Consider the following 12,866-nt stretch of genomic DNA (forward strand, 5'->3'; position numbering starts at 1 on the left):
CGGAAGGACCGATGTTACGATGTTGTTCCTCGTTCCTGCGGCAGCACACATCGCCGTGTGTGAAGCCGCAGGAGCGAGGAACATCACCTTACCTGCGTCTCGGCTGCAATGAGGAAGGAAGAAGGTGGGCGGGATGTTTACGTCCCGCTCATCTCCGCCCCTCTGCTTCTATTGGCCGCCTGCCGTGTGACGTCGCTGTGATGCCGCACGAACCACCCCCTCAGGAGGAGGTGGTTCGCCGGCCAGAGCGACGTCGCAGGGCAGGTAAGTGCATGTGAAGCTGCCGTAGTGATAATGTTCGCTACGGCAGCTATCACAAGATATCGCAGCTGCGACGGGGGCGGGGACTATCACGCTCGGTATCGCAGCAATCGGCTTGCGATGTCGTAGTGTGCAAAGTACCCCTAACCATCTCGATTGGGTTCAGGTCTGGTGACTGTGGAGACCAGGTCATCTGGCGTAGCACCCCATCACTCTCCTTCTCAGTCAAATAGCCCTTATACAGCCTGGAGGTGTGTTTGGGGTCATTGTCCTGTTGAAAAATGCATTATGGTCCAACTAAATGCAAACCGGATGGAATAGCACACTGCTGCAAGATGCTGTGGTAGCCATGCTGGTTCTGTATGCCTTCAATTTTGAATTAATTCCCAACAATGTCACCAGCAAAGCACCCCCACACCATCACAACTCATCCTCCATGCTTCACGATGAGAACCAGCCATGTAGAGTCCATCTGTTCACCTTTTCTACAAAGACACAGTGGTTGGATCCAAAGATCTCAAATTTGGACTCATCAGACCAAAGCACAGATTTCCACTGGTCTAATGTCCATTCCTTGTGTTCTTTAGCCCAAACAAGTCTCTTCTGCTTGTTGCCTATCCTTAGCAGTGGTTTCCTAGCAGCTATTTTACCATGAAGGCTTGCTGCACAAAGTATATATATATATATATATATATATATACACACACACACACACACACTGGAGATCAAAATTAGATAACAATGTAGGACCATTTTTTAGAAGTGCTGTAATCTACATTGATAACATTTGACGTTTTTTGTTTTTTTTGTAAAGAGTACACTATGCCATTAGAACAGTGTTTTACTAAAGATCCAAATTTTCTCAACATATAATGTTTATTTTCCTCAAAACGTGATGAACATAATTAGAGCACAATGACTCTAATTCAGTGAAACTACATTTTCTGAAGGTAACAATAGTCACCAATCAGTAGGACGTGTACAGGCCTTTGCTTTGATTGACTTCAGCACATCTGCGGCCACAGAACATCACTAGTCTCTCACACTGCTCTGGTGGGATTTTGGTCCACTCTTCTTACAGTCTCTTTCTTTGACAGTTGTGGGTTTTTTGGCCATAACTTTGTCACCAAGGACTTTTAAGAAGTTTTCTATTAGGTTTAGATCAGGACACTGGGCTGGCCATTTCATTGTTTGAATGTTTTCTGTATCAAGGAACCGCTTTACCCGTTTTGCTATGTGATAGGGGCATTGTTTTGCATGAAAATTGCTGGCTGATTGAGTGATGAACGCAAGTAAGAGACCACGTGTTGTTGAAGAAGGTTCTGATACACACTTGTATTCACTCTGCCATGTAGCTGTATGAGAGGACCAACTCCTGCTGCAGAAAATATATGCCAAACCATGACACTTCCTCCACCACCTTTCACTGACTTCTTAACATACTTTGGGTTCAGTCTTTCCCCAGTTTGTCAACGAACATAATGTTTCCCATCAGACCCAAATAAATTATACTTGCTTTCATCAATAAAATGAACTGTGGACCACTTATTATTTGTCCACACAACATGCTGCTCACCAAGGGTGCGCCTAGCCTTTTTATTCTTTCTACTAATGAGAGAGTTTGGTCACTACAGAGTGTGCTTTTAGTCCAAATTCTCTTAAATGTCGTGACACTGTATGACGAGAAAGATCCTTATCCTGTTCAATGCTGAACTGCCAAGCAATTCCAACTGCAGTGTTGAAACAATTACCCATGGAGATTCTCCGCATTATGCTGTCCTGTCTTGCATTCGTCTTTTGAGGGTGACCAGCCTTTTTGGGGGAGTTGAAAGAGTTTCAGATATTGTAAAGATGCAAAATTGTCAAAATTACAGACTTGGAATGAGCAACTTCTCTTACTATGGCTGATAGGGTCACAATTTGGCCTTCATCTGGACAACCTGCTGCCAGAGGGTTTCAGTCACTTTGGAACTATTTTTGCAAATTCAGTGCAAACTGGAAAGTTAGGCTGCTAGTTAAGAAAATTAGCACCAAGTGCCAGAATAACACCAATAGCTTACAGGTATCTGAAAGTGCTCTCTAATTTTAATCAGTGTGCTTTTTCATTTATCTTATTTACATTTTCATTATGTGATTTGGAACAAATTCAATTTGTGAAATAAGCTTAAAATACTGCTAGTTTACTCATGTTAGGACATAATCACATAGGACATATAGGACTACACAACGACCTTAACATTTTGGAAATTGTGTGCTGCTCTCTAATTTTGATCTCATATATATATATATATATATATATATATATATATATATATATATATATATAAAACAAGTATATATATAGATAGATAGATAGGTAGATAGATAGATAGATGGATAGATGGATAGATAGATATACTTTATGCACATATACATGTTAATAAATCATGTCCATAAGTCTCCAGTTACCAAAAAAGTCGGGGCACTGTCTAGAATGTAAAGAAAACAAGAATGCATTGATATAGATGTCTCTTACAGCCATATTTTATTCCTGATAGAACACGGACCAGGATGTGAAAGTTTCATTTTGAAAAAATGAACTCATTTAGAAATGTTTTGCAGCAACATATTTTGAAAACGCTAGGACATGGCCATGTCTACCGTCTTTTTTTACAACAGTCTCTAAACGTCTGAAAATGACAAACTCATTTGCTGGGGTTTGGGGAAATAATTATTGAACCATTCTTGTCTGATGTAGGATTTTTTTTGCTAAGTCCTAGGTCTTCTTTGCCAGATTTTTCCTTTCATGACGCACTAAATATTTTTTATTGTTGAAAGGTCTGGACTGCAGGCGTCCAGTTCATCACCCAAACTCTTGTGCAAAGTAATGCTGATGTAGAGGACGCAGTATGTGGTTTAACATTGTCTTGCTAAAAAATGCAAGGCTTTCTCTGAAATAGACAATGGCACTGATTCATCAAGATCGGTAATTTTCTTGATGAGGGGGCATAGTGAAGTAAAACGCTCCTGATTCATGAAGAGGTTACATGCTTCTTCATGAATCTGGAGCGTCCGATGATTAGCATGCACTTACTCCAATCATGAACTGGAGTAAGAATTCTGATGTATAGAAACGCTACTGTAGCGCCCCTGATGCCCTCAGGGTGCTACAAGGTTCTGTATCCCCACAAGGATGCAGGGATTACCCCCTGAGGGACCCAGAACCCCAGTGCTGGTAACACCAAAATCCCAGGTAATACCAGTTTTCCCCAACAATCCCCCTTACAATGGTACCTAGCTAGGGTGGGACCATGGATGGCCAACTAGAGGTGGAGCCACTCCAGTCCACTAGTTGACCAGGTGGGAGGGGCAGACTGTGGAGAGTAGTTGGAAACATAGAAAGTGAGAAGGGAAACTGCAGTGAGCCAGAGCAGTCAGACGGAACTGTAGTGACTGTGGAAGTGTAAAGGTGGAAGTGAAGTGACTCCCTGACTCCAGTTGACGGTCACTTGGTACCCAGGAGAGGTGGTTGCCGGTGGAGTACGGTGGAGTACTCCCGGAACAATGCACCGACGGGGTACAGGACCCTAGGACAGGAAAGTTCTTCAAGCCGACCTGTTAACACACCTACACAGCAGGGGGACCATCAAGGACCTTGCTGACCCTAAATAATCCGAAGACTCATTAGCAAAGAGAGAGCTGGGGACAGGACCAGCGACTCCATCCACACAGGGTTCACGCTTCCATCAGGCGGACAGAGGTGGACAAACCACAAACCAGGGACCCCCAGTGTTCCATACCACGGGGACCCACTTACCAGAGACAGGTGCAGGGGAAGAAGGTACCAGAGAACCAGACTGGCACTGGGATGAAGGGGACCTGGAGGTGACATTATATACCAATATCAGATACTTAAAGTAGATATTACTGCAACAACCAAAGTCTTCACTACTTTATATAAAACCATATAATTTTATGAAATTCAAATCCACATACATAAACAAAAATCAATAAAAACAGGAAGGAGAGAGGAAAGATAGTTAACCCTATCCTTTCTCCTCCCTACAAAAAGGACATTCAGAAGTTAGAGTCAGTTCAAAGGCGGGCAACTAGACTATTACAAGGAATGGAAGGCCTCCCATTTGATGGCAGGTTGAAAAAGTTAGATATGTTTAGCTTAGAAAAAAGACGTCTCAGAGGAGATCTCATATATATGTATAAATACATGTGTGGTCAATATAAAGGACTGGCACATGACTTATTTCTTCCAAAAACAATACTAAGGACCAGGGGGCACTCACTGCGAGTGGAAGAAAAGCGATTCCGACACCTAAATAGGAAAGGGTTCTTTACAGTTAGAGCGGTCAGACTGTGGAATACACTACCACAAGAGGTAGTAATGGCAGATACTATAACAGCTTTTAAAAAAGGGCTGGATGATTTCCTCAGTACACAAAACATTGTTGGTTATAAATGACTTAGTGACTAAATGTAGAACTGGTGGGGGAAGGTTGAACTAGATGGACCTAGGTCTTTTTTCAACCTAAGTAACTATGTAACTATGTAACTATGGGGGTCGGCGTCCTAATTATAAAAACGCCCCCGTTCCCTGTCGACTGACCCTGGATGATGCCCTCCCTATCGACACAAGGGTGCATTCCCTCTCAAAGATGAAACAACCCCCCAAAGCGGTAACACCACAGTGAGGAAGAAGCGCTCACTCCACAGTGGCTAATTTGTCTGTATCACCACTAAAGACATGTAGGGATTTGGGGCCTAGGGGTCCTCAAGTATAGATAAGTCTGTGTGCTCAGTAGCAAATACGGATAGGTAGGTCACACAATTATAAGATTTTGCTATTCAAGAGATGCCCAAATATAAGGATGAGATTTTATTATTCAAGAATGCCCGACGCGTTTCGCCCTTTTAGATATTGGTAATCAGGGGCTCATCAGGAGCTTTTCAACATTTTTCTTGAAAGAAATTCTTTTTTTTGACAAAGCCATACTAGTTGAGTCCTTTTTGCCACTTGAGGAAATTATAGGATAATAGCATGCTGTCTTATAGTGTGTTAGGATGAAAATATCACCTCACAAAAAGATGGTTCTTGTGGCAGTCGTTTATAAATAATGTCCAAAAAGACTACTGGACTCTTGAATTATCTATGCTTGTTCCACTCAAATTAATGCTTATATCATTCACAGTTATAGCTGTCGCGTGTGGCTATACATATCGCCACAGAGACTGTTTCGCCAGCAATGACCTTATATGCACTTGAGGGAGTAAATACTTCCAGGTGATACGGCCACCGGCCAATGGTAATATGGTAATTTGTGAAGCCTCTAGTATTCAAAGAAAGGGTCCATTTGGCCCATGAACCTGATTACTGTCCCACAATGGAGCAAGGGGTGACAAATAGAGTCCATAACAACCGGTATCTTGTACGTTCTGTGTGAGGAGTTCCAGGTCTGGCGTCCAGTGGTCGCCTGCCATGATTAACCTAGGACTTATTGGCAGCTATGGGCTGCTGCCATTAATTCCTTATTACCCCGTTTGCCACCACACCAGGGCAATTCGGGATGAGCCAGTAAAATCCTGGGACTGTCGCATCTAATGGATGCGGAAATTCCGGGCGGCTGCTGGCTGATATTGTTACATAAGTAAGGATGGTTGACCTTAGGGACATCAACATCCAACACCGCGTTTCTCAACGCAGTGAATCTAGAGCAATGCCCCCTGGGAAATATTCAAAACAAGAAAACCTGCCGAGACACCATCACATGTTTCTCAACGCTGGCAGGAAACTAGCCAGGTCTTTCACCGGGAAGGAACAACCACGGGAAGGGCAGTCTCCAGTCAAGGAGACCACCTATGCCAAACATGGTATCCATCCAGAGACAGCTGTTTCGGGGTATTTGCCCCTCATCAGTGTGGAGTAGGAAACTGGCTAGTGGGAGCAATGCCTAGTAGAAGACTACAAAAACAAGGATGGTTGACCTTAGCGAGATCAACATCCAACACTGCGGAGACACCATCACGTGTTTCTCAACGCAGTGATTCTAGAGCAATGCTCCCTGGGAAATATTCAAAACAAAAAAGCCTGCGGAGACACCATCACATGTTTCTCCACGTTTCTTCACATTCCAGTAATCATCCGTAGAGCAAATCCATTAGCAAAAAAAAGTTGTGCAAGCGCAACGTTTTTTCCATTTTGAAAATATTGGGAAGTCTACTGGGCCGTAGACCGCTGTGAACATACTTGAGGAGAAGGTGTTTCTGCCCTTTGGGTTCAGCAATCAGTGGGTGTCTTTAGACCTGGATACCTTCTGATCAACTTTACTAAACAGAACTTTAGGAGATCAAAAATACTGAAACTTTTATTAACCCTCTCAATATACAGTATATAATTGGAATATAATAAAGGTTATACCTGCCAAAGAAAAATCTCGGTTTCATCAAACAGCATAATTGAAATGGAAGTCTGATATATAATTGTGGTAATCATCGATGTTACTGCCAAACACGATCTACTTATCTAGGATCAAGTTCACTGTCATTAGGTGAAGATATCAGAAGATATATCACATATACAGACGTAATGACTATAAATCAAAATTCTCACCCTCATGGACTATCTGGACTCTCGAACCTCTTCAGGACCCTGGACCGTCAGCTCTGCACAAGTTTCTGTCATCCCTGCCTGTCTCAGTCACTCGCCTGACTAGTAGGACGAGATGGTATAGCAGGGAGGGGACATTGTAATTAGTATGATAAAGACAATGACTCATCGAAGGTAATAAAAAAATAGTTTATTTCAGGATTATAATATAATGAGTTCAAATAAACAAGACTCAGAAAGCTGAATGCATATTCATATAGCAATATATAGGAAACATTACTGGCCCATAACATATCGACTAAAATAACATGAAGAATAGACCTAAAAAAGCAATCAGAGATCATATAAAGACCAGACACCAGATGCCACAACTAACAGCTTTGACCTTCTTTCTTCTGTAGATGCGATGTGTCAACGATAGATGACTTCCGATCCAGGAATGCATGACAATGGTTAAGTGTGTTACACATTATTCAATCTGTCTTACTCGATACATAGTAATTCATTACTGTACATTAAAGTGCCTAAGTGACAGATACTGTATATAATAGTGCTGGTAGATAGCCTGTCTCAGGATGGTGATTGTAATAGACAATGCATCCACTTAAAGAGGTTGTCCACTACTTTTACTTTACTTGTCACTGTAAGTATTCTGACCATAAGGAAAGGGGGCACGAGGTCACAATATTTTTTTTGTGGGAAAGTATTGGCAGTCTATACACCAACTTCATGGGGTCTTTATTGTGGGGGAGGGGACACTGAATGTGGCTCATGGCCATCTCCCAGAGATGAATGTGGCTCGCATGATAAGAAAAGTTTGGGAACCACTGCTTTAAAATATTTTTTTTAAACAACTTTATCCACCATAAATGAAACTACAGTGCCTTGCGAAAGTATTCCGCCCCCTTTTCAACCTTTTCCCACATTTTAGGCTTCAAACAGAAAGCTAAAAATGTTAATGTTATGGTGAAGAATCAACAAGTGGGACACAGTTGTAAAGTTGAACGAAATTTACTGCTTATTTTAAACTTTTTTAAAAAATAATAAACTGAAAATTAGGGCGTGCAATATTAATCATCCCCCTTACTTTTAGTGCAGCAAACTCACTCCAGAAGTTCATTGAGGATCTCTGAATGATCCAATGTTGTCTTAAATAACTGATGATGATAAATAAAATCCACCTGTGTGTAATCTAGTCTCCATATAAATGCACCTGCTCTGTGATAGTCTCAGTGATCTGTTTAAAACACAGAGGCCTTCATGAAGACCAAGGAACACAACAGGCAGGTCCATGATACTGTTGTGGAGAGGTTTAAAGTCGGGTTTAGAACACTGGGGTTAGAAAAAGATTTCCACAACTTTAAACATCCCAAGAAGCACTGTGCAAGCGATCATATTGAAATGGAAGGAGTATCATACCACTGCAAATCTACCAAGACCCGGCCGTTCATCCAAACTTTTATCTCAAACAAGGAGAAGACTGATCAGAGATGCAGCCAAGAGGCTGCAGAGATCTACAGCTGAGGTGGGAGAGTCTGTCCATAGGACAACAATCAGTCGTACACTGCACAAATCTGGCCTTTATGGAAGAGTGGCAAGAAAAAAGCCATGTCTGAAAGATATCCATAAAAATTGTTGTTTAAAGTTTGCCACAAGCCACCTGGGAGACACACCAAACATGTGGAAGAAGGTGCTCTGGTCAGATAAAACCAAAATCAAATTTTTTGGACTGGACACAATGCTAAACGATATGTTTGGCGTAAAAGCAACACAGCTCATCACCCTGAACACACCATCCCCACTGTGAAACATGGTGGTGGCAGCATCATGGTTTGGGCCTGCTTTTCTTCAGCAGGGAAAGGGAAGATGGTTAAAATTGATGGGAAGATGGATGGAGCCAAATACAGGACCATTCTTGAAGAAAACCTGTTGGAGTCTGCAAAAGACCTGAGACAGGGACAGAGATTTGTCTTCCAACAAGACAATGATCCAAAACATAAAGCAAAATCTACAATGGAATGATTCATAAATAAACGCATCCAGGTGTTAGAATGGCCAAGTCAATGTCCAGACCTGAATCCAATCGAGAATCTGTGGAAAGAGCTGAAAACTGCTGTTCACAAATGCTCTCCATCCAACTTCACTCAGCGTGAGCTGGTTACAAAGGAAGATTGGTCAAGAATTTCAGACTCTCGATGTGCAAAACTGATAGACACATTCCCCAAGCGACTTGCAGCTGTAATTGCAGCAAAAGGTGGCGCTACAAAGTATTAACTTAAATGGGACGAATAATATTGCACGCCCCAATTTTCAGTTTATTATTTTTTATAAAAGCTTAAAATAAGCAATAAATTTCATTCAACTTCACAATTGTGTCCCACTTGTTGTTGATTCTTCACCATAAAATTTAAATGTTTTTATTTTTATGTTTTTAAGCCTGAAATGTGGGAAAAGGTTGAAAAATTCAAGGGGGCTGAATACTTTCGCAAGGCACTTTCGCAAGGTATGTTCATCACTGTATTAGGGGATTTGTCTTTATTGCCTTAAATAAATCATATGCTATTAAATGCCCATTGCCCAGCATCATCAGCGGTGATGCGTGTACCTGTGTCCGTTGTCACCACTTCACAACGCAGGGGCTTAGGGTCAGTGCGCATGATCTGAGTGCCGGGCACCTCCAGTCATGCGCACTATGAAGCCGGGAGTATGCATCCTGGCTTCAGAGAGGTATAGTGGGCATGACCTGAAGTGCCTGGACTTCTGAGCATGCGCACTGACTCTAAACCTGGCATTCTGAAGTGGTGAAAACAAACACAGATACGTGTATCACCGCTGATGACACTGGGCAATGGGCATTGAATAAAATGTTAGCACGCCCATGTGCTAACATGCTAACAGGGCAGAATGAGTGCAGGACTAGTCGCTGGCCTCATTAGCATATCATAAAGGATGTTTAGAAATTCTTTTTCTAAAGATCTTTTTATCTATGCTACTACTGTAGATACAGGGACGGTTAGGCCGGGATTAGCAATATACACCCAGAACTGCTCGTGGTTCTTGGTGCATATTGCACCTGACAGGATCACTTTAAGCTTAGAGCTAAAAACCTGTGAAAGGGCAAAGTGTTTTCCTTTATGTGGTCAGAGTAATCATATCTGGTCTGTATGTATGCAGGTCCCTACATTAGTTTTGGGGCATCGAGACCTAAGCATGTTTGCTTACGCATGTGCAAACACAGTGCATGCGCCATTTTTTATCTGTACAATGTAAATGCTAGATTTTGTGCAACTTGTGAAGGACGTTGTTAGACTTCCACATCCACCCACAGGCCAGGGACGAGCTTAGCAATATTGACTGAGACACTTAGATGGTCTTCATTTTAAAACAATATAGGAGTTTTTCAAAGTACTTTTTATAAAATATGCAGTGCTATGTTCAGACAATGCGTTTTTGCTACTTTGTTTTGCTACGTTTTTTATGCAAAGTTACTTTACTAAAGTACCAGCAAAAGCTATGAGATTTCAGATATCTCATACACGCACAGCTTTTTGTTTCTTGACTGTATTGGAAAACTGCTGCATTTTTTGAAAACTGCAGCATGTAATTGTTTCAGCATGTTTGCAGCATTTTTTCACCCACAGAAAGTAATAAGTGCAAAAAATGCAACAAAAAGCTATCAGTTTTGGAAGCGTTTTTTTGCGAAAAAAATGCAGGTACAGCAAGATGTTAAACCCATTTATTTTTAAAATGTTCTTAAGTATAAACCATAAAATGTTCTCTTAACTCGAAGTAGTTTAATTACACTGATGAGCAAAAGGGTAACAATGTTTTGAACTTTTGACTTTCAGGTTTCACATCTCACCATATTCTACAGCTTTGTGTGTGAGACTACCTTTATCTTATAGGCAATCATCTTGGCTATCTCATACATAAATTTGACTTTCAATGATTTAGCATATGATTACTTATGCAGATTCTTGTTATATCACTGCATTGTTACTGTTTTACTCCTGGCGGTGGAAAAAAATCTTTTTCTTCCTGTATACTACACATTACAATGTTCTCACATTTCCTAGTAGCTCAGTGGGTTATTAGGTTGATTCCCAAGCGAAAGGCACTGGTTTCAATCAAGGAGCAGCCATAAGGACGATTTCCCATGAAAAGAGACACGGCATCATCCAGCTCATCCAGCTCATCGATAGCAGTTTCTTGGCCAATAAAATTGCCAAAAAGCAACATGTGAGTGCCATGACAGTTTGCAGAAAACAAAATGAAGTCTGTCCATCTATCAAAAGCCAAGTGGTGGACGTCCAGGCAAAATATCGAAGTCAACAAGTCTGCTCATCACAAGGTCTATCAGTTTCGGTGACAAACCTGGCAGTGGAGGTGACTTGTTAGTATAAATTAGCAATGTGTTAAAGTAAACATTTTCTGACCAACTCAATGCCCTACCAACATGTGTAAGTAAACAATGCCCTACCAGCATGTTAGGTACTTAGTGCCCTCTCAAAGTGTTAGATAATCAATGCAGTACCAATGTGTTAAGGCCACGTCACACTAAGCAACATCGCTAGCAACATCGCCGCTGAGGCACGACTTGCTAGCGATGTTGCGGTGTGTGACATCCAGCAACAACCTGGCCCCTGCTGTGAGGTCGCCGGTTGTTGCTGAATGTCCTGGACCATTTTTTGGTTGTTGCTCTCCCGCTGTGAAGCACACATCGCTGTGTGTGACAGCCAGAGAGCAACAACTGAATGTGCAGGCAGCAGGAGGCGGCTTCTGCGGACGCTGGTAACCACAGTAAACATCGGGTAGCCAAGAAGCCCTTTCCTTGGTTACCCGATATTTACCTTCGTTACCAGCGTCCGCCGTTCTCACGCTGTCAGTGCCGGCTCCTGCTCCCTGCACACATAGCCAGACTACACATCGGGTAATTAACCCGATGTGTACTCTGGCTAGGAGTGCAGGGAGCCAGCGCTAAGCGGTGTGCGCTGGTAACCAAGGTAAATATCGGGTTGGTTACACGATATTTACCTTAGTTACCAAGTGCAGCATCGCTTCCACGCGTCGCTGCTGGCTGGGGGCTGGTCACTGGTTGCTGGTGAGATCTGCCTGTGTGACAGCTCACCAGCAACCCGTGTAGCGACGCTCCAGCGATCCCTGCCAGGTCAGGTTGCTGGTGGGATCGCTGGAGCGTCGCTTAGTGTGACGGTACCTTTACATTCACAATTCCTTACCAATGTATTAAGTACATAATCTCTTTTGATTGCAAGGTGGAAGCAAAGCTAAACTTTGGGTTCCTTAAACACGCAGCAAGAAAAATACAGCAAACATGCAACAAGAGAATGAGCAAAATAGGCAGGAAAACTTGCATTTTAGCTGCAGCTTTTTTGCTGTCAATTGATCAGGTTTTGGCTGCAGAAAAAAAGCAGCAAAAAGCAATGTGTGAACATAACTTTAGGGAGTGGTCAGAGAGTTAGGAAGAGAACCAAAAGACAACAGTATCCTTAAAGGGAACCTGTCACCAGATTTTGCAACTATAAGCTGTGGTCACCACCACAGAGTTCTTATATACAGCATTCCAGAATACTGTATATAGGAGCCCAGACTGCTAAATGTAACGTAAAAACATTTTTTTAATACTCACCTAAGTGGCGGTCTGGTCAAATGGGTGTTGCTGCTTTCCGGTCCGGCGCCTCTTCTCTGCAGCAATCTTCGTCCTTCTTCTACCCAGCCCAGTATGGATGACGGGCCTACCTCATCCACACAGGCCGACATTGCGGTACTGCGCAGGCGTACTTTGATCTGCCCTGGTGATAGCAGATCAAAGTACTGTAATGCGCAGGCGCAAGGACAGTTTAAAGACCGCTTGCGCATGCGCACTACAATACCTTGATCTGCCTTGAGCAGGGCAGATCAAAGTGCACCTGTGGAGAACCGCAATGCCGGCCAGTGTGAATGACGTAGTACGCATCATGCACATGGGCCTCAGAAGAATGAAGAAGGC

General features: G+C 42.5%; 1 protein-coding gene across 1 annotated transcript in view; it reads right to left on the bottom strand.

Annotated features, from left to right (window-relative positions):
- Positions 1-6,951, bottom strand: part of FADS6 (fatty acid desaturase 6) — a 29,214-nt gene extending 22,263 nt beyond the window's left edge. Inside the window, exon 1 of the mRNA XM_075347495.1 lies at positions 6,863-6,951. The gene's annotated coding sequence lies outside the window, so the exon portion shown is untranslated. The remainder of the gene's footprint in view (positions 1-6,862) is intronic.
- Positions 6,952-12,866: the final 5,915 nt, after the last annotated feature.

The sequence above is a fragment of the Anomaloglossus baeobatrachus genome, chromosome 5, assembly GCF_048569485.1.
Source record: "Anomaloglossus baeobatrachus isolate aAnoBae1 chromosome 5, aAnoBae1.hap1, whole genome shotgun sequence".
NCBI classification, from domain to species: domain Eukaryota; kingdom Metazoa; phylum Chordata; class Amphibia; order Anura; family Aromobatidae; genus Anomaloglossus; species Anomaloglossus baeobatrachus.